This window comes from Patiria miniata, unplaced genomic scaffold (genome assembly GCF_015706575.1).
Source record: "Patiria miniata isolate m_02_andy unplaced genomic scaffold, ASM1570657v1 HiC_scaffold_22, whole genome shotgun sequence".
Classification (NCBI taxonomy): domain Eukaryota; kingdom Metazoa; phylum Echinodermata; class Asteroidea; order Valvatida; family Asterinidae; genus Patiria; species Patiria miniata.
The window spans coordinates 19,106,350-19,125,702 of NW_024037061.1; the positions used below are offsets into that span (position 1 = coordinate 19,106,350).

The following is a 19,353-nucleotide window of genomic DNA, read 5'->3' on the forward strand; positions in this document are numbered from 1 at the left end:
CAAGGGAGCTCTGTTCTGAGTCTGTTCCATCCCTGTGAAGCACCAGCAAGGTAGTGATGTACTTGATGCGGTCCTTCTCCTGGGCTGTATAGTGCTTCTCAAGGGAGCTCTGGTCTGAGTCTGTTCCATCCCTGTGAAGCACCAGCAAGGTAGTGATGTACTTGGTGCGGTCCTTCTCCTGGGCCGCATAGTGCTTCTCAAGGGAGCTCTGGTCTGAGTCTGTTCCATCCCTGTGAAGCACCAGCAAGGAAGTGATGTACTTGATGCGGTCCTTCTCCTGGGCTGTATAGTGCTTCTCAAGGGAGCTCTGGTCTGAGTCTGCACCATCCCTGTGAAGCACCAGCAAGGTAGTGATGTACTTGGTGCGGTCCTTCTCCTGGGCCGTACAGTGCTTCTCAAGAGAGCTCTGGTCTGAGTCTGTTCTAGCCGTGAGAAGCAGTCCTTCTCCTGGGCCTTATAGTGCTTCTATAGTGCTTCTCAAGAGAGCTCTCTGATGTGAAGTGAGCTGGTAGATCTGCCATCACCTGGTCAAGAAATTTGAATATTGTCAATTTGGGAAAAAATGTTTGATACTGATTGAGACATTTACTTGTATTCATTATTAGCTATCCTGCAAATTCGAGTGGAACAAGGTTAAAAAAAAATAGGTTAACCAGTTTGCGTCGGATAACGTGCATACAAACAAAGATTTTGCAGTATTCGTAGCGGATGACAGATGAACAAGCAATGATAGCTGAGTCCTATCAATACAGATGTCAAATTGGTTCAAAAAAATCTTGGAGTTTTTAAGAATAAATTATTGTTTCACTGAAGAAGAAGTGTCTTTGCTCCCTTATTAGTCCCATCCTTGTAGATAGGATAGGATGCCTACATGTAGTTATATATCTTTGATACAAACGAATCCGGGAAATATAAATTGATAGTGACTTGGCATCATTACATCTTGCAAGGTGACAGGAAAAAGTCCTGAATAGCGCCCTCTACCCCACCTCCCCCGGCCGCATTACATGACAAAAACAATGAAACAAGTCCATTGGTTTTACTTTAAACATGCCTTAGACCTTACTCCATATTTTTTATACAATTTCCTTAAAACATAAGTAGTGACTATCAAAGGTTATTAATATCACTCTATCTGAAAATAAAAAGAAAACAAAAATCCCCCACTTGCATTATTGTCCATTCAGCCATAAAAAATCGTTGTACGTCAATTTTGATCTGTTGAGTCAATTTCCTTTTTTCTTTAAAGTTTTCTGTAGCTACAACAGTGCACCACCTCAAATATTTAGCACTAAGCACAAGGGCACCAACGCAAATGATAGGGCACCAAGTCAAATGATGTAACACCATATGAGAACTCAAACAAACAAAGCAGTACCACTTTGCTATTTTTTCCCAAGCTTGGATGGTACAGACAAAGAATATTTTTTTAAACGCATCACTAGTTTGAATACAATTTAATACCAAATTAGTGACTCTCAACAGTATAGTTATGAACTCACAGTCTGTTTGTTTGATGACGGAATTTTTGTTACAACTTCCACATGGTAGTAGATTAAAAGGCGACTACAAAATACTTCAGTATTTGTTAAAAAAAAAAAACTGACTTGATCAAAGTTAGTTATTGTACAAGTGTGATGAGACCTAAACCTTTTTTTCCTGAATCTTTTTCTTAAAGTTGCTAAACGAAAGCTGTAATCGCGAACAACAAATATGTTGGTGAACACACAATTGTGTGTTAATTTGAATTTGTTGTTAGGTTTTTCAAATAGACCTACAAACGCTGTAGTATAATAGCTGATTATGCTTTTTACCTCTTTACAAAAAATTGTTGATCCAAATGCGTTGCAGATAATGTTGGGATAATATTCTGGTTGTTTACAACTTTTGTTTGGGTGGCTTGATTTGGTCGATCTTGTAGCTTGAATCATGTCCCTCGAGCCAGTACGTCAGACTTTCACCTTTGCCCTGAAATAAAAGAAAGGAAAAATATAAGAGATTGGTTGAAACAGTTATCTCATGTTTCCTTTGAAATATGATGGACTTGAGAATTTGCAGCAGTGAAAATTGAAGGAAGGGTAGATCATTTGTCATTTGTGATTTTTTTCCCATTTGAAGCAACAAAAGTTCTCAAAATCTAAAGATGGGTGCTTAACAACTACCCCAAATGAAGTTAAAGATATGTGAATGCTGTGTTTTCAGAGGAAACAATATTCTACGATCTCAATTTCTATTCAAAACTTCCTGAGACACGTTTGTTCTCATTCAGCTGATTGAAGCTTTGCAATGTTGCACACTAAACCGCTGAATGAGTCATGTCAACACTTGTGCACACCCATTCACAGATTAGTCTGATCACAAACCAACTACTAATGAAAACTTCCAAAAAATGTGTCATTTGACACACTATTTAGAAATGGCCTTCTTTTATTGTGTTCTTCACAATGACAACATGTAATGCCAGAGAGAATAATTTCACAGTCTGACTAGCTGTACTAAGGGTTGTTTTTCTATTTTTATAGTAATTTTCCTCTTTTTGTATCGATCCTAAGTTGCGGCTGGACTCTGATGTTCTCAAAGAGCTATATTAAAGTACAATACTTGTGATGTACTTGTGACTAGACTTGTGATATATGCTTGCGACTGGACCTGTGATGTACTTGTGACTAGACTTGTGAAATACTTGTGACTGGACTTGTGTTGTACACGTACTTGTGACTAGAACTGTGATATACTTGTGACTGGACTTGTGATATACTTGTGACTGGACTTGTGATTTACTTGTGACTGGACTTGTGATATACTTGTGACTGGACTTGTGATTTACTTGTGACTAAACTTGTGATGTACTTGGACTCGACTTGTGATAGACTTGCCACCAGACTTGCGATGTACTTGTGAACAGACTAGTGATGTACTTGTGACTGGGCTTATGATGCACTTGTGATTAGACTTGTAATGTTCTTGTGACTGGACTTGTGATGTACTTGTGACTGGACTTGTGATGTACTTGTGACTATACACTTGTAATGTACTTGTGGCTGGACTTGTGATGTACCTGTGACTAAACTTGTGACGTACTTGTGACTAGACTTGTGATGTTCTTGTGACTGGACTTGTGATGTTCTTGTGACTGGACTTGTAATGTACTTAGGGCTGGGCTTGTGATGTACTTGTGACTAAACTTGTGACGTACTTGTGACTAGACTTGTGATGTACTTGTGACTGGGCTTATGATGCATGTGTGACTGGACTTATGATGTACTTGTGACTGGACTTCTGATGTACTTGTGACTAGACTTGTGATGTACATGTACTTGTGACTGGACTTGTGATATACTTGTGACTGGACTTGTGATTTACTTGTGACTGGACTTGTAATGTATTTGTGACTTGACTTATGATGTACTTGTGACTGGACTTGTGACTGGACTTGTAATGTACTTGTGCCTGGACTTGTGATGTACAGTACTTGTGATGTACTTGTGATGAACTTGTGACGGGACTTGTGATGTACTTGTGACTGGACTTGTAATGTACTTGTGACTGGGCTGATGATGCACTTGTGACTAGACTTGTGATGTACTTGTGACTGAACTTGTGACTGGACTTGTGACTGGACTTGTGATGTACTTGTGACTGGACTTGTGATGTACTTGTGACTGGACTTGTGATGTACATGTACATGTACTTGTGACTGGACTTGTGATGTACTTGTGACTGGACTTGTGATGTACTTGTGACTGGACTTGTGATGTACTTGTGACTGGACTTGTGATGTATTTGTGATTTATCAATCTTAAGTATCTCGACCACAAGCAAAGACAATGATCTTACCTGAGTGAATACCGATGCGGAGTTTGAGTTTCTCATCTTGTTTGTGTGGCATGATCAACTATCAACGCCCTCCAGGAGATGCCATGCAGTGGAGGCGATCATACCAGCATGACGGCTGCCATTACGGATCAGTAGGCAAGAGACCAACATGTAGGCATCGTCGATGCTTTCAACCTTGGCAAGATGTTATTATTTAACACTGGTTAATTTTGCATTCAGACATTATAATAGAACATACATATTTGCTTGGTTTTTCCCTGAACTAGTAACCATGGTAGCATCAACTTAACCTCTGAGTGATTGTCATGACTACGCCTGCGAACAGCCCAGTAATGTTGACAATGATAATGCAAGTGACTCTTTGTAATTATATCACCGCACCCACAGATTCTGTGTTTTTCAGTGGCCGAGAGTGTGCATCACATAGTATTTGCTATTTTCCGTCTACATGTACATGGCTAAAAGGACTATGACACCTTCCATTTTAATACTGACTACTTTGAGTGGCATAATCAAACTAGCCTCCTAGACCTGTTTTATAATGCCACTCAAAGCAGTCAATATGCAAGACTACATTTGTATAAGCATAGCTTGTAAAGTACTCTGATAGTAAAACAGATCTAAGATGGTAGAATCAAGTTAAGGGGTTACGGGTTAAGTACTTTCTGTCAATGTATTGTTGATCATTTCATGTTTGCATATTAACCATAATAAATGAACTTGGATAAGTGTATTAAGTATAATCTATTGCAGTACCCTTTAAAATAACTTCCTGTGATATGGCACGTTTGGCTTAACCAGTTCACATCAGACAACGTGTATACACGCAAGGTTTTGCAGTAATCGGAATGGATGATGGATAAACACACAACAAGCGAGGCCCGAAATGTCTGTCAGTGGCCCGCTTGCAGCGAGCTACCCGTAGATGACAGCCTGAAGCCGTCTGGCATCCAGATTCATGAAAACAATCCCAAGTCTTGGTCTGGTCAATGTCAAAATAGTCCAGCGCAAACTGGTTAAAACAATCTGCTGAGTCATATGAAATATTTACCTTTTAGATGTCATAGTTGGAAATGTTGGCGTTGAACAGCGTGTACAAGGCATTCAACAAGTTAACAACCTGGAAAGTTAAGCGCAAGATAACTCTGGTGACACTATTGGTTTGCAATTATTTTTGGTGCTACTGTAATTGGTGATTTGGCCGCTGTTGGATCCGGTTGAAATAAATAAATAAATAAACAATCTGAGTAGACAATTTGATCAAATTTGAGTGCATTTTACGTTTTGAACTGAAACCACCTTTGAGAATATAATTGAAAAGTACTAGGCCCTACCTGTACATGCCCTAGGTGCATGTATATCTAGGCTGATTATAAAGATTACGTAGATTGTCCCTTTTTGACAACTTTTGAGAGCCCTAGTTGGAGAGACGCATTGCGTGAATGTACTGGTACGTGCCCTTTCGTGTAATTATGTCATCATGCCAATGTTTGTGTTGGACATTCCTCACTAAATATTTGCATAATTTATATAACTGTAGCAAAATGCTTCCATCTTCAAGTTAAATTTATTATCATTGCACTTCCGGTTACACTGGAAGTAAAGGTCAAATGGTCATGCTGGAACAAAATATTGCCAGTAGCAATGTCTGAAACAACAAAAAAATGAGACTGTTCCATTATAAAGTTATAGCCTAATTAAAAGTAAGCTCTCAAATTTTCATGTTAACCTGCTTGTAATTTGATACCAGGTGATGTCATGATGACATCACAATTTCTTTTACATCTTCGGACCAGGGTTCAAATTCCATCTAGGTTTTATCGTCATCACGTGAACTGTTTGGAAAAGATGTGGTTCGTTTTGATTTTGAGGCTGCTGTCTGTAATTTAAATTCACCCAACTTTGACCTTCCAGTAGACCCGGAAGTAAAGGTCGAGCGAGTTCACGTAGGAGAAAACCCGTAAAGAATTATTGTCCAGCAAAAAAAAAAAAAAAAAGAATAATTATTACCATTTCAAAAAGGTGATTGGGTCGTACCCGATCAAAAAGTCCCCAAACATTCAGTGTGATGAATCCTGCTGTTGACAGATTTTCCACTTTTTTTTGTCTTAGTTTTATTGTGCTGAGCATAAAAATCGGGCAAGAAAGATCTTTTGCTGTTACTCCCTCAACCGTTTTAAAGTACATTTAGAGCATTTTCTCTTCAAATATGAAAAAGTCTTACATTGAAGGACTTTGAGTCTGTTCCATCCCTGTGAAGCACCAGCAAGGTAGTGATCGATGTACTTGATGCAGTCCTTCTCCTGGGCCGTATAGTGCTTCTCAAGGGAGCTCTGGTCTGAGTCTGTACCATCCCTGTGAAGCACCAGCAAGGTAGTGATTGATGTACTTGATGCAGTCCTTCTCCTGGGCTGTATAGTGCTTCTCAAGGGAGCTCTGGTCTGAGTCTGTTCCATCCCTGTGAAGCACCAGCAAGGTAGTGATCGATGTACTTGATGTAGTCCTCTCCTGGGCTGAAAAGTGCTTCTCAAGGGAGCTCTGGTCTGAGTCTGTTCCATCCCTGTGAAGCACCAGCAAGGTAGTGATGTACTTGATGCAGTCCTTCTCCTGGGCCGTATAGTGCTTCTCAAGAGAGCTCTGGTCTGAGTCTGTTCTAGCCGTGAGAAGCAGTCCTTCTCCTGGGCCTTATAGTGCTTCTATAGTGCTTCTCAAGAGAGCTCTCTGATGTGAAGTGAGCTGGTAGATCTGCCATCACCTGGTCAAGAAATTTAAAAATTGTCAATTTGGGAAAAAATGTTTGATACTGTAACAAAACAGGGGTATGTGACTAATATCATGTCTAGCCTCAGAAGCATCATGTCAGCCCGCGCGTTAAAGCGCGCGATACTGTGGGGCAACCAATCAGCATGCGCGTCCTGCATGTACACTAGGCTGATGGGCATGTCTGGCTATGAATTATGTAGGCGTGTACTGCGTGATTGAGTGCATGATAGCGCACGCCGACCAATCAGCAGCGTGCGTCCGGCATGGTCTGGGGCGATTGCCTCGTGGCCTGGCGTGGGATCGGGACTGCTGTGAGAGACTTCAATGAGTAAACTACTGGGAGAGACCGCGTTGTGAAACAAGCAATTATCGAGCAATCTCGTGAGCGTTTACTGAGTTACCCTGGTTGGACTGGAGCGGGAGAAAGCCCCAGCGCGCCTGGTGTGATCGGTCAGTAAAGCTGGACTTCGTTGTTTACATCCCCCTGTGCATTTTAAGGTCTTATCGGATAAGATTTGGGGTGGATTGTTGTTAAGAAGTCGGATATTTCAGATATATATACATGTAGGGCCTGAGTTAAGATAGTAGTGGGACTCGGAGTAAATCTGAAGGTTGGGGGAACAGTTAGGCTTAGTTCAGACTAAAGAATTGTCTTCCGTTGTTTGTGCCATTTGGCGTAGCTGCGGTATAGCTGCCCTGTGAGTCCGTTGGCTTGTTTTCCCATTGAGGAAATAGTGTAGCTAAGATTGTTTAGAAGGTCTGTCTGCCGTTGATCTATGCCCATTGGCGTGGCTGCGGTTGATGCAGACTTGGACAACTGAGAGCTCGCTTTTCCTGCTGGGGAACCCGCTTAATGTGACTTTTTTTATTATTATTATTATTAATGGTTTATTGTTCTATTCTATCGCCGCCAGCAGCGGAATTGCAGAATAGTTACATAAAAAATAAAATTACACAGAGATTTAAAGAATAACCATCATGAGAGGGCATAGGAAGGGAGGGAGTGATAGGGACGGGTTGAGGGGAATGGAGCTGGGAAAACATGTATGGTATTAAAGTACACAGATACAAAACAAACAGTAAAAATCGAGAGAAACAGTTTAGTGAAATACAAATGCAATAAAAACCAGGCTTCCTTTTTAAAATTCTGTACAAACAGGCTGTAAAACCGCACAGGAGGAAAAAAGGTTGGGAAAAAAGGATGGAAAGGTTGGGTGTACACAGGGGCAGAGGTTGATACAAGTAGGATAGGGAAGTTGTCTTGGGGATGGAAGGCATGGGAAGGGAGGTTGTTATGTGAACAACAGGATTGTGGTAAAGAAAAACAATGGGAACACTCAAATGTTACAAAAGAAAAAAAAAAATTCGACATAAACACAAATGCATATAAAAAAATTCAGGATTGCAGCTAAAGGTCAGACCCACTAGATAGTTATTATTAGTGGTTTTCATTCCAAATCTTTGTCATGTAAACAATTGGGCTTTTTTGGTACCGCTTAGTCTTACAAAGAGGTAGGGAGTATTTGTTGCAGTTTCTGAGGTCTCTATGATGAACATTCCTCCTACTTGGCGGAAGCCAGCTGCTGTAGTGTTTGGATGCAATCAGCGATTGGAAGAATTTCATGCACATCTGCTCCCTCCTTTCAGCCAAAGTGTTGAGGTTGCAGGCAACAAGTGCATTTTCATAGCTAGTGTACTGTTTGCCCATCATGATCTTACAGGCTCTACGTTGAATTTTCTCAAGCATTTCGCTTTCTACCACAGTGAGCCCGGAATGCCAAGTAGGAGCAGAATATTCGCATATGGGTCTAACATAACACGAATAGATTGTAACCATGTCCTGTAATGGCATATTAAAATGCTTCAATGTCTTTATCATGTGGATCCTGCCATTAGCTTTCTTTAGGATGGATTTGACATGAGTGTCCCATTTTAAGTCCTTAGATATTTGCAGTCCCAGAATCTTTACTGCATCGACTGACTGGAGTGGGGTATCGTTGATTGTGAGTGGTAGTTGGGTCGGAAGTTCCCTAGCGAAAGTAACCTGCATGGTAGCACATTTATCAGCATTGAGTCTCATGTGATTGTTCTGGACCCACTCGGCAAGGTTGTCAAGATGACTTTGCATATCCGATGGGGTCTTCCGGTCACAATGCCCAACCATTGTTAGGTCATCAACATATTTCAGGATGGTAGGTGTGATGTCCCCTACTGCATCATTGACAAGTGCCAGAAATGCAAGTGGGCCGATGCGTGTTCCCTGAGGTACTCCTCCCCTGAGCGGTTTCCAGTCACTTGTTACACCACGGTAGCGGACACACTGTTCTCTACCACTCAGGAAGTTGGCTATCCATGTTACGACAGAGGGGCGAACTCCGAGATTGACGAGTTTATTGGCGAGTATGTTGTGATCTACTGAATCGAAGGCCTTGCTGAAGTCTGTTACTACTACTGTGCTCATAGTACCCGGTTTATCTGCATTTCTGTGAAGGGTGTCCAACAGTTTCACTAGATAGTGAGTCGTGGATACTCCTTTACGATTGCCGTACTGGTTTGGATCAATCTTGCTGTTGATGTCATCCAATAGCCAATCCGCGATGAATCCTTCAGCCACCTTAGCGAAGTGATCAGTCAATGATATGGGTCTCAACTTATCCCAAGTAGCTGGTGTAGTTTTAGGGGTGGGAACCACGACTGCTTTTTTCCACTGTTGTGGAACGACTCCTTCGCTAAATGAGTTGTTAAGTATGTCTGTTAGAGGGCCAGTGAGCTCACAAGCAAACTCACGAATTATCCTGGTGGGGACACCATCTGGACCAGCAGATTTGCCCAATTTGGTCTTCTTGAGCACTGCGTAGACTTGATAGTTCAGTACTCTTGGGTCAGGTTGAGGGTCTGGACAGTAGGCTGGCAATGAAGCAGTTTCGAGTGGTTTAAGGTGACTCGCTATAGAGACGAAGTGGTCGTTGATGCAATTCGCGACATCCTCCGAGTTGTGTACATTAACGCCAGGAGGGGGGTTAATGATGGTATGTTTTTTACTCATATTTGACATAATATGTATGCCATTCAGCAGGATTAGCGTTCTTGTGCTGCTGTACGCGATTCGTATAGTAGTTTCTCTTGTTTTTGCCTATCATGCGCCTCACCTTGTTGCGAAGCTGCTTCCATCTTGGGGAACGATGTTCAGTGTGGAATATTTGCTGTCTTTCCAGGATGACGTTTTTGATGTACGTTGTCATCCATGGTTTATCTTGGGAATGAACTTTGATGGATTGGGTTGGGAAGTAGGAGTTTATAGCTCCTTGTAGAGTATCATAAAAAGCTGAGCACTTGTCTGTAACACAGGACTTGGTGTAAACCTCTTCCCAGTCATGGTTGACAATCCATGAACCGAAATCACGGATTGCAGACTCTTTCATTGGGCGGACAATCCGAGTGTAAGTTGCATTTCGGGCATGTCGCGACTTTGGGCTCCAGATGATTGTGGAATGGTCACTCATTCCGATTGGGGAGCTAGTTTCTGGAGTGTGGTAATGTTTGGCAATATTAGTGATAATCTTATCGAGAATCACTGAGTTGCGAGTCGGCTGCTTGACAACTTGGGTGAATCCAGTACCTGTGCAAAGATCACTTGTGTCCAATCGATTTATGTCACCCAATATGGTGACACCGGCATGAGGATAGTTGGTGTTGATATAATCAACACCATCAAGGAGATGTTCTATGAGATCATGTTCATGTGGGTTGTTGGGTGGAGAATATACTGCAGCATAGAAGAGTATGGATGTTTCACGGGGTAGGCGATAGGGTCTCGCTTTCATCCATACCACTTCAAGATGGTCTGGGACCTTGATGTTAGTAGTTTGTGCACACAAACTCTCCCGCATGTATAATGCTACTCCTCCCCCACGTTGTGTGCTCCTACACTTTGACGAGAGGTGGAATCCATCTACTCCAAATTGTTCAATTGGTGTGCTGGGGCTGAACCAAGTTTCTGATATACCAGCTACATCTACATTGAGATCCAGTATTGTCGTTCTGAATTCATCAAACTTGTTCACTAGGGAGCGTGGATTACATACATGTAAGTACACAGTAGGCAGGGTAGGAGGTTGGTCTTTTTCCACTAGTCTTGGTAACGGTGCCAAATTTGCACAAGAAACTCCTCGATCGTGATTATTTGGCGAATCAACTGGACGTACAGTTATATGAGTTTTGATCATTCTTTGTTTGTTTTTACCTGCTCTGCAGCCCCGTTTGGGGATATTCGCAATACGTGCTTGTTTGATGATTGTCCATACCTCCTGGTCAATTCTGCGGCCATCTTTGTTTTTTGAACAGTTGTTTCCTATGTGCAGCAGAGATTCTCTAGTGTAGCGGCACATATTCAGTTTATCACTTAACAAGGGAGTCCTGGAACAGTAGATGAATGTACGTGCACGTAGGTAGGACAATAGGCTATATGGCATGTATGGAATGCAACTCACGGTATACACACACGTCCCATTCCGTCTTCTGGTGAAATAAAATCACTAAAAATCAGTCCAACCCGTTCCAATCTGATGGAAATCTTGAGCAGAATAGTCGCTATAGGTAATCTCATATCCGATAACAGTCAAACAACGATGATGGACGAACTTATTGTCATAAAAACTAATGTCAAAATCATTAAAAAACGAGAACTAAAACGGTGAAGGTGCTGCCTCACTAAGGGCGCCCTCATACATCATGCATGCCGTTGTCCTGTGCAACTTTGGCGTAGATACGGTTGATTGCGACCCTGTAAAGTCTGTGAACCCTGAGTTTCCCGAAGGTTTACTGGGTTAACGTCAGGGGACTATTATTATCATCGGGTGGGTTATAACGTTACTACACTACCCCGTGTGTGTAATTCACTGGTCAAGCAAGTAGCAAGGACTGTGTTGTAGTGTGTATACATCTACTCTGTTATTGTAGACCTCATTAGAGTCATTTTGTGCAAAGTGAAAGAACACTAGCCCGTTATTTAAGTCAGTGGTGCAGACGACCACTTTATAAATTACATGTACATGTAGGAACCCCTAGAAGTATAGGTGAGGTATACCCAAGTGAGGTTTACCTTACGTGAATAACCCCGCTCAGCTGTGAATTATAATTGTGCAAGTTAATCATAAGGGAGTGCAGTTGACCCCTGTTGAACCAGATGTTTATAATTGTATAAGCTAAAGGGTGCAGTTGACCCAAGAGCTGTACGAAGGTTATAATTGTATTTAAGCTAATGACAAGGGGTGCAGTTGACCCCTCAGCTAAGAGCGAGGTTTACTAGTGCTTATTCTAACAACGAGGTTTACTAGTGTTCATTATCACAGCGAGGTTTACTAGTGCAAATTCTAACAGCGAGGTTTACTAGTGCTTATTCTAACAGCGAGGTTTACTAGTGCTTATTCTAACAGCGAGGTTTACTAGTGTTCATTATCACAGCAAGGTTTACTAGTGCTTATTCTAACAGTAACAGCGTGGTTTACTAGTGTTCATTATCACAGCAAGGTTAACTAGTGATTGTTTTAAGAATGAGGTTTATCAGTGTTAATTCGAACACCGTCCGAGGTTTACCTGGATTCATCAGAACTGTGAGGTTTATCATTGTATAAATTATTGAATGGTGACGCATTGACATTATAATTGAAGTGTGCTAAAGGAATAAACTAACTGATTAACGTCTTGGAATAACTGGTTACTGTGAAGCTTATGTAGTCCCGCTCTCTGTTGGATAGATCTGAGTAAGTTATTCCCCTCTTCTGTCAATAAAGTCAAGTACTTAATCGCAGATCGGTGGTACATTTCCGCCAAACGAACAACCCCTAGGCTTAGTCCGCCGTTCTTTAACTATATCCCCCCTTGCGTCAGGGTAACCGCTCATCCTTGTGCGAGGTTAATAAATATTTTTGTGGGTTAAGGCCAGGTCCAATTCCATCCTTCAATCAGGTCAGAATGTCGGGTCACCTAGTTATTCCCGCCACAAAGGGTGTAGGCCTATAGCTCGTTTCGCCACAATACTGATTGAGACATTTACTTGTATTCATTATTAGCTATCCTGCAAATTCGAGTGGAACAAGGTTAAAACAAAATAGGTTAACCAGTTTGCGTCGGATAACGTGTATACAAACAAAGATTTTGCGGTATTCGTAGCGGATGACAGATGAACAAGCAATGATAGCTGAGTCCTATGCATACAGATCGTCAAATTGGTTCAGAGAACTCTTGGAGTTTTTAAGAATAAATTATTGTTTCACTGAAGAAGAAGTGTCTTTGCTCCCGTATTAGTCCCATCCTTGTAGATACATGTAGGATAGGATGCCTGGTTATACAGGTATCACAAGTCCTAAGTTCCCCCCAACATTAACTTAGGACTTGTGATATATCTTTGATACAAACAATCCGGGAAATATAAATTTATAGTGACTTGGCCTGTGCTTAATTCTGTCTCATGTTGGATGAATGCCCCGTACATGTAGAGTCCCCAATTTTTGTACTAGGCATGAACCAAGGACTCCTCAATTCATACTCCTAGAACTATGAGGCGCCACGTAGTGGAGCCTCATAGGCAGATTACCCCGCTAAACTGTTTGCTATACAAAACACCAACTTAGTACAAAAACGTCCATCCCAAGCAAGCATTTTCCCACAGAACCGCTGCACAGTTTGCCCCTAAACTCCGTACAATACCTCATGACATACTCACATTATGTGCACCAAACAAACATCGGTGGATTCTGTCGGTTTTTCGGCAAAAATGATGAAAAATATGCCCTTTCCGCACTGAGCCAACCTGACACTTGAAACGTGCACGCGCGCAGAATGATCGCAGTCGATTTTCGGTTCGATCCCTCAGAGCGCGTCGCAGGGGGTATGGTAGGAGCGAAACGATAATATGCGCATGCGTACAAGTTCAAGTACGTACCCCCCACGGCGCTCTCCGAGCGATCGCGATTGAACCGAAAATGACTGCGATCATTCTGCGCGTGTGCACGTTTCAAGTGTCAGGTTGGCTCAGTGCGGAAAGGGCATATTTTTCATCATTTTTGCCGAAAAACGGACAGAATCCACCAATGTTTGTTTGGTGCACATAACGTGAGTATGTCATGAGGTATTGTACGGAGTTTAGGGGCAAACTGTGCAGCGGTTCTGTGGGAAAATGCTTGGTTGGGATGGACGTTTTTGTGCTTAGTTGGTGTTTTGTATAGCAAACAGTCATAGTGGGGTAATCTGCCTATGAGCCTCATCATAGTTCTAGGAGTACTCAATTCATACTAGGATAACTGAGATTACAACTTGAAATTAAAAGGAATCAAACCAAAGAAGCAGTAGGATCTGAACCAAAAACGTTTCAATTCATTCAAGGGTAACTAAGGCTACACCTTGGAACAAAAGAGGAATCGAACCAAGGTCAAACCCATGTACAGGACTCAAACTTGCTACTTACTTTAATCATCAATGATCTAAGTCAGCACAACTCCGTCAATGAGTGGAGGTTGATCCATGTCTCAATGGTGTGCTCGATTGATTGCCTCGTCCACTGCTTCGTTACCACCCAAATAACTCCCCAACCAAGAGAACTGGTTGGTTGATTTTTATCAGCTGTTGAGCAAAAAATAACAGTAATCAGTAATCATAGGAAAATGAGACATTTTCTGTCTTTGTGCAGTTCTCTCTTGAAGGCATTACTAGTGTTCAAAAATTACCAACATTCAAAAAGGTGTCATTACATTGAGAGAAGTCTGCTTAAGGTTGACAACATTTTTTAGCCATAAAAAAAAAATTGATTCGAATTTGATCAAAACAAAACATTGGCCCTACACTATACATGATCGCCAAAATGATGATACTGAGTGATACTAACAACATAAATCTGGGACTGCATGCACTGAGAATTAACATTCCCAATTGTGTTAGGAAAATAACTTCCAGCATTTTTTTCTTGACTCTCATTCGTGTCCAAAGACCTTATACACACACACACACACACACCCACACACACCCACACACACACCCATACTTGTTTCACATGACTAGTGTGGACTTTCCATTGCTTTCGTGTAGTTAAGAAAAACCAGTGAAAAAACTCATTTTTCTCAAACTGTGAAAACTCTTTCAACCCAATTTTTTTTCTATGATTCCCTTTAGTGTTTCTCTTCATTCTGCTACAGATAAACCTAACCCAAAAATGCCTCTAAACCTGTTTTCCAGAAATGGGGAAACACTGTGTGGACGTGGGGTAAGTCCACACAACGTCGGTGCTACCTACATTATGTGGACGTCTTTTGTTCGGAAGTCCACACTGCGTATGTAAGACAAACTCACCCACACAATCGCAGAAGTGTCGTCAGCTCAGGATGCAACATTTTTTCCAGTAAGGCAAACACTGACATCAAGGGAATTTGTCTACCTTGGGAAAGTTGGTTGACTTCCCTCCTGCACCGCCGTCATGACATCCGAAATGATGCGATCGGCGATGACATTGGCTATGGCTCATCCAACAACAACATCGATGATCACCCCCACGTCATGCACGTGAAGGTTTGCTAGCTACACATGCCAGAGGTAAACGCGAGTTCATCCAAAGACTCCTCAATATTCCAAAGGAACGGAGAGACAGAGGTTGTACACCATGTCTGCAGTCCTATGAATATTAGAAATATGATAATGAAATAAGAGCATGAAACTGGAGTGGGAGGGTCTCAACCAAAGACCCATAATCACAAACGCAGAAAGGTAATTAAACAAACTACATGTACACGTACACCAAGCAAGACAGCTGCGTGTTTGGCAATTAAACTGTGTTTGGCGCCCTCAATATTGAGGGCGCCAAACACGTTTCATTGACTGCACCAAACCATTGTGTACACAGTCTGAGATCAATGGCACAAACCACCAAAGACATAAACGCAAAAAAAGCAAGCTGTGTAGAAAACATGTACCTGTGTTTCCCCAAGAGTGGATCCAGAACACAATTTTTTGGGGCTGGGCGAAAAAAAAAATTGGTCCCACAAAAAGTGATTCCAAAAATTACGGCGTTTGGAATATACAACATTTGCAAACACCAAGTTTTTACAAAATACCTCACTAGGATCTTGGTTAATGACAGTCTAAAGCATCCTGTAAAATTATGGCACTTGGTGTGAAGTCATTTTCAAGAAAATTGTATTTTTGTATAAATTTCCAACGGTGGTCGGCCGACCACCGTTGGAAAACCTAACTATTTTTCAACTACTGCTCCAAATTTACCATTTTGTTCAGTCAAAATTTTGTTTGCTATTGGTTACATGTTCATGAACGGGTGCAGCCCAGCTAGACTGGTTCCCTGACCTAACAATTTTCCGGCATCTATAAATTGATCCATTTCATCTTTAGTGGAGTCAGGGAACCAGACTACTTGAACGTTTTTGTTTTCTTGGCTTTTTCAGCATTTTCGAACACAAAACTTCAAACATGTCTGTGTAACAATATTTGATCTATTATACTAACCCCTCAAATAGTTCATTTTTAAAAATAACAGCAAAAGCCAATGATGTACATTCCCTTTAAGGGCCCCAAAAACCTTTGGATTCTAGATGCTCTTTGGTGCGATCTGAGGGAATTTCTGACCACTTTAGCCAACGCCAACGTTTTAGGAGGAAAAGATGGTGGTGTACTCAGTGCCTGCCTGCCTTAATTGCGACGTCACATAAAAACAAAAACAAAAATGTTTTCATTTTGAAAAAAAAAACACACTGTCGCGACATATAAAAAACCGCATGCACAGGGAGCGCCGCCATTTTGAATTTTGATGGCTTCAGACCTTTCAATCGGCCCCATAGAGTGATATTTACACGTGATAATTGTGTCACATATCGTGTTAAATAATGTATTTCTAAGAGTTAGTGTCTGGATCCGTGTGTGTTGTCCACTTAAAATCGCATGGTGTTTTACGCCATTTGAGCACACTACGTTGCTTTGTTTAAATAAATATTATTGTTTGACGATTTTTCTTCAAATTAAAGAGAGTTATGTCATATTATCATATTGGACAAACACACTAAATGTCAACTTAATACAGCAAGTATTTCTTGAGTTATTGTCCGGAAAGTGTGTTGTTTATGTTCTGGGAAAGTTGACTTCAATTCACCTGGTATTTTAAGCGCTATTACAATCTACATTGCTTTGTCTACATTATTTTGTTATTGTTTGACGATTCTTCTTTAAATTCAACAGAAATCGGTCACATACAATGTTTAGAAAGTGTATGAAATGTCAATTTAATGCAACAAATATTTTTTGAGTTATTGTCTGGAAACCGAGTGTGTGGTTTTATTCTGGGAAAGTTGACTTAAAGTGCCTGGTATTTTACGCATTTAATACACTAAATTGCTTTGTTTACATTATTTTTGTTTGTTTGACAATTCTTGTTTAAATTAGACAGAGAGGGGTCACTTATCATCTTTAATGAGCGTATGGAATTTCACTTTCATTCAACAAATATTTCTTGAGTTATTGTTTGGAAACCAATTGTTTTGTTATAGTAAAGTTGACTTAAAATCGCCTAGTATTTTACGCTCTTAATACACAACATTGATTTGTTTATTATTTTTTTTTTATTGTTTGAGGATTCATCTACAAATTAACAGACTTGTTTTATATATCACGTTTAATCAACATAAAAAACTGCAATTCAATGCAAAAAGTAATTGTTTGAGTTATTGCCTGGAAGCCAAGTGTGTTGTTTTTATTACAGTATAGTTGTTTTCAAATCGGCTGGTATTTTACACGTTTTACAATCCTACATTTCTTTCATAGGCGTCGCGAGGGGGGGGGGGCAAGGGGGGCACTTGCTCCCACCCCCTGGAAAAGCAAAAAAGAAAAAAGAAAAAAAAAAAAAAAAGTGAAAAAGAGGCACGAAGACAAAGTGGTGTAAATTTAATGAGTTGGGGGGGGGGGCAAAATGTCCCTGTCCCCCTCTAAAACTGACAAATCGAGATTGTGTTGAGAAATACAAGCATTGTTTGGCAAAAAAGATTGTTTTGCCCCCCTCTAGAAAAAATCCTGGCGACGCCCATGATTTCTTTGTTTATATTATTTAAAGTGTTGGATGATATTCCTTCAAATTCAACAGAATGAGGTCAAATATCATGTTTAACAAGCGAATGATATGTCAATTTGATGCGACGAATGTTTCTTGATTTATTGTCTGGAAACTAAGTGTGTTGTTGTTGTTATAGTAAAGTTTACCAACAATCACCTGGTATTTTGCGCGCGCACTACACTAAATTGTGTTGTTTATTAGTTTTTCATTTATAACGATTCGTCTACAAATTCAACAAACTTGTATCAAATATCACGTTTAATTGTAATTAACGAAATTGTAATTAAGTGCAAAAGGTATTTCTTGAGGTTTTGTCTGCAAACCAAGTATGTTGTTCTGCAATAGTAAAGTTGACTTAAATTCGCCTAGTATTTTACGCGCTTTACAATCTACACTGCTTTGTTCATAACTGTTTGACTATTCTTCTTCATGTCCGTAAATTTCGCCGTAATTTTACGGACTTTGCGTAATTGCAGTAGTATATACTGAGCATCTCGACCCCCAATGAGGTGGCATCGAGGTGAGGCGTGAGGCAGGATGGTGAGGCGGGTGAGGCGGGGTGAGGCGGGTGAGGCGGGATGGTGAGGCGGGTGAGGCGGGATGAGGTGGAAGTGAGGTGGAGGTGGTAGTAAGGTGGAGATGGTAGTGAGGTGGAGGTGGTAGTGAGGTGGAGGTGAGGTGGAGGTGGTAGTGAGGTGGAGGTGGTAGTGAGGTGGAGGTAGTAGTGAGGTGGAGGTGGTAGTGAGGTGGAGGTGAGGTGGAATTTTTTTTATTTTATTTTTTCCTTTAAATTTGATTGTAATATTATTTAGATTTTAAGATGTCTTAGCCCACGGCGCCACTTTAGTGGCGACAGTGAGCTCACGCTAGTGAACCCGAACGGAGTGGGTAGAGGCGTAAGCCTCTAGACTTGTGTACGAGCGACGAAGTCGCGAGCAGGCCTCCATTACGGAGCCACGTTAGTGGCGACATTGGCTTTACGCTAGTAACCCGAACGGAGTGGAACTGTAACGTAAGTCTCGAGACTTGTCTCGAGACTCGTGTGAGAGCGATGAAGTCGCGAGCACGACTCTGAGGCCCTGGTTTCCTGAGTACCCTACGACTATCTGCTTTTTTTTCCTTTTCTTTTTTAATTTTCAAAACCAGTTGTAAAAAATGTTAAATTTAATTCGTTATTTAGTATTAAATTAAAACGTTATGTAGTATATACATATAGATAGGCCTACACTACCAATACGCGAGCCATTCTTATTTCTAAAGATGAGCTTTCTTAATGTACAAGATGAGCTGTCCATCACATTGGCCTTTGTTCTAATTCTAAGACTAGTACCGATGTTCTGTGGCACGGCCCCGTGGTTGCCGGAGAGACTTCCACAACAAACATCACAAGGGCTTTCCTAATTTCGAAGATGAGCTTTCTTAATGTACAAGATGAGCTGTCCATCACATTGGCCTCTGTTCTAATTCTAAGACTGGCACCGATGTTCTGTGGCAAGGCCCCGTGGTTGCCGGAGAGACTTCCACAACAAACAGCACACGGGCTTTCCTAATTTCTAAAGATGAGCTTTCTTAATGTACAAGATGAGTTGTCCGTCACATTGGCCTCTGTTCTTATTCTAAGACTGGTACAAGTGGTTGCCGGAGCAACTTCC

At 41.2% G+C, this 19,353-nt stretch overlaps 2 long non-coding RNA genes across 2 annotated transcripts; both read right to left on the minus strand.

The window, feature by feature from the left end:
• Positions 1-482: 482 nt before the first annotated feature.
• On the minus strand, positions 483-6,105 carry LOC119730326. The gene is made up of 5 exons (XR_005271364.1): positions 6,062-6,105; positions 4,889-4,957; positions 3,838-4,011; positions 1,815-1,968; positions 483-524 (listed from the first exon to the last, which is right to left on the minus strand). It is a non-coding gene; the product is annotated as an uncharacterized LOC119730326 (long non-coding RNA).
• A 427-nt stretch (positions 6,106-6,532) lies between these two features.
• LOC119730860 lies at positions 6,533-15,373 on the minus strand. Its single transcript, XR_005271398.1, has 3 exons — positions 15,029-15,373; positions 14,066-14,220; positions 6,533-6,592 (listed from the first exon to the last, which is right to left on the minus strand). It is a non-coding gene; the product is annotated as an uncharacterized LOC119730860 (long non-coding RNA).
• Between the last annotated feature and the right edge of the window lie 3,980 nt (positions 15,374-19,353).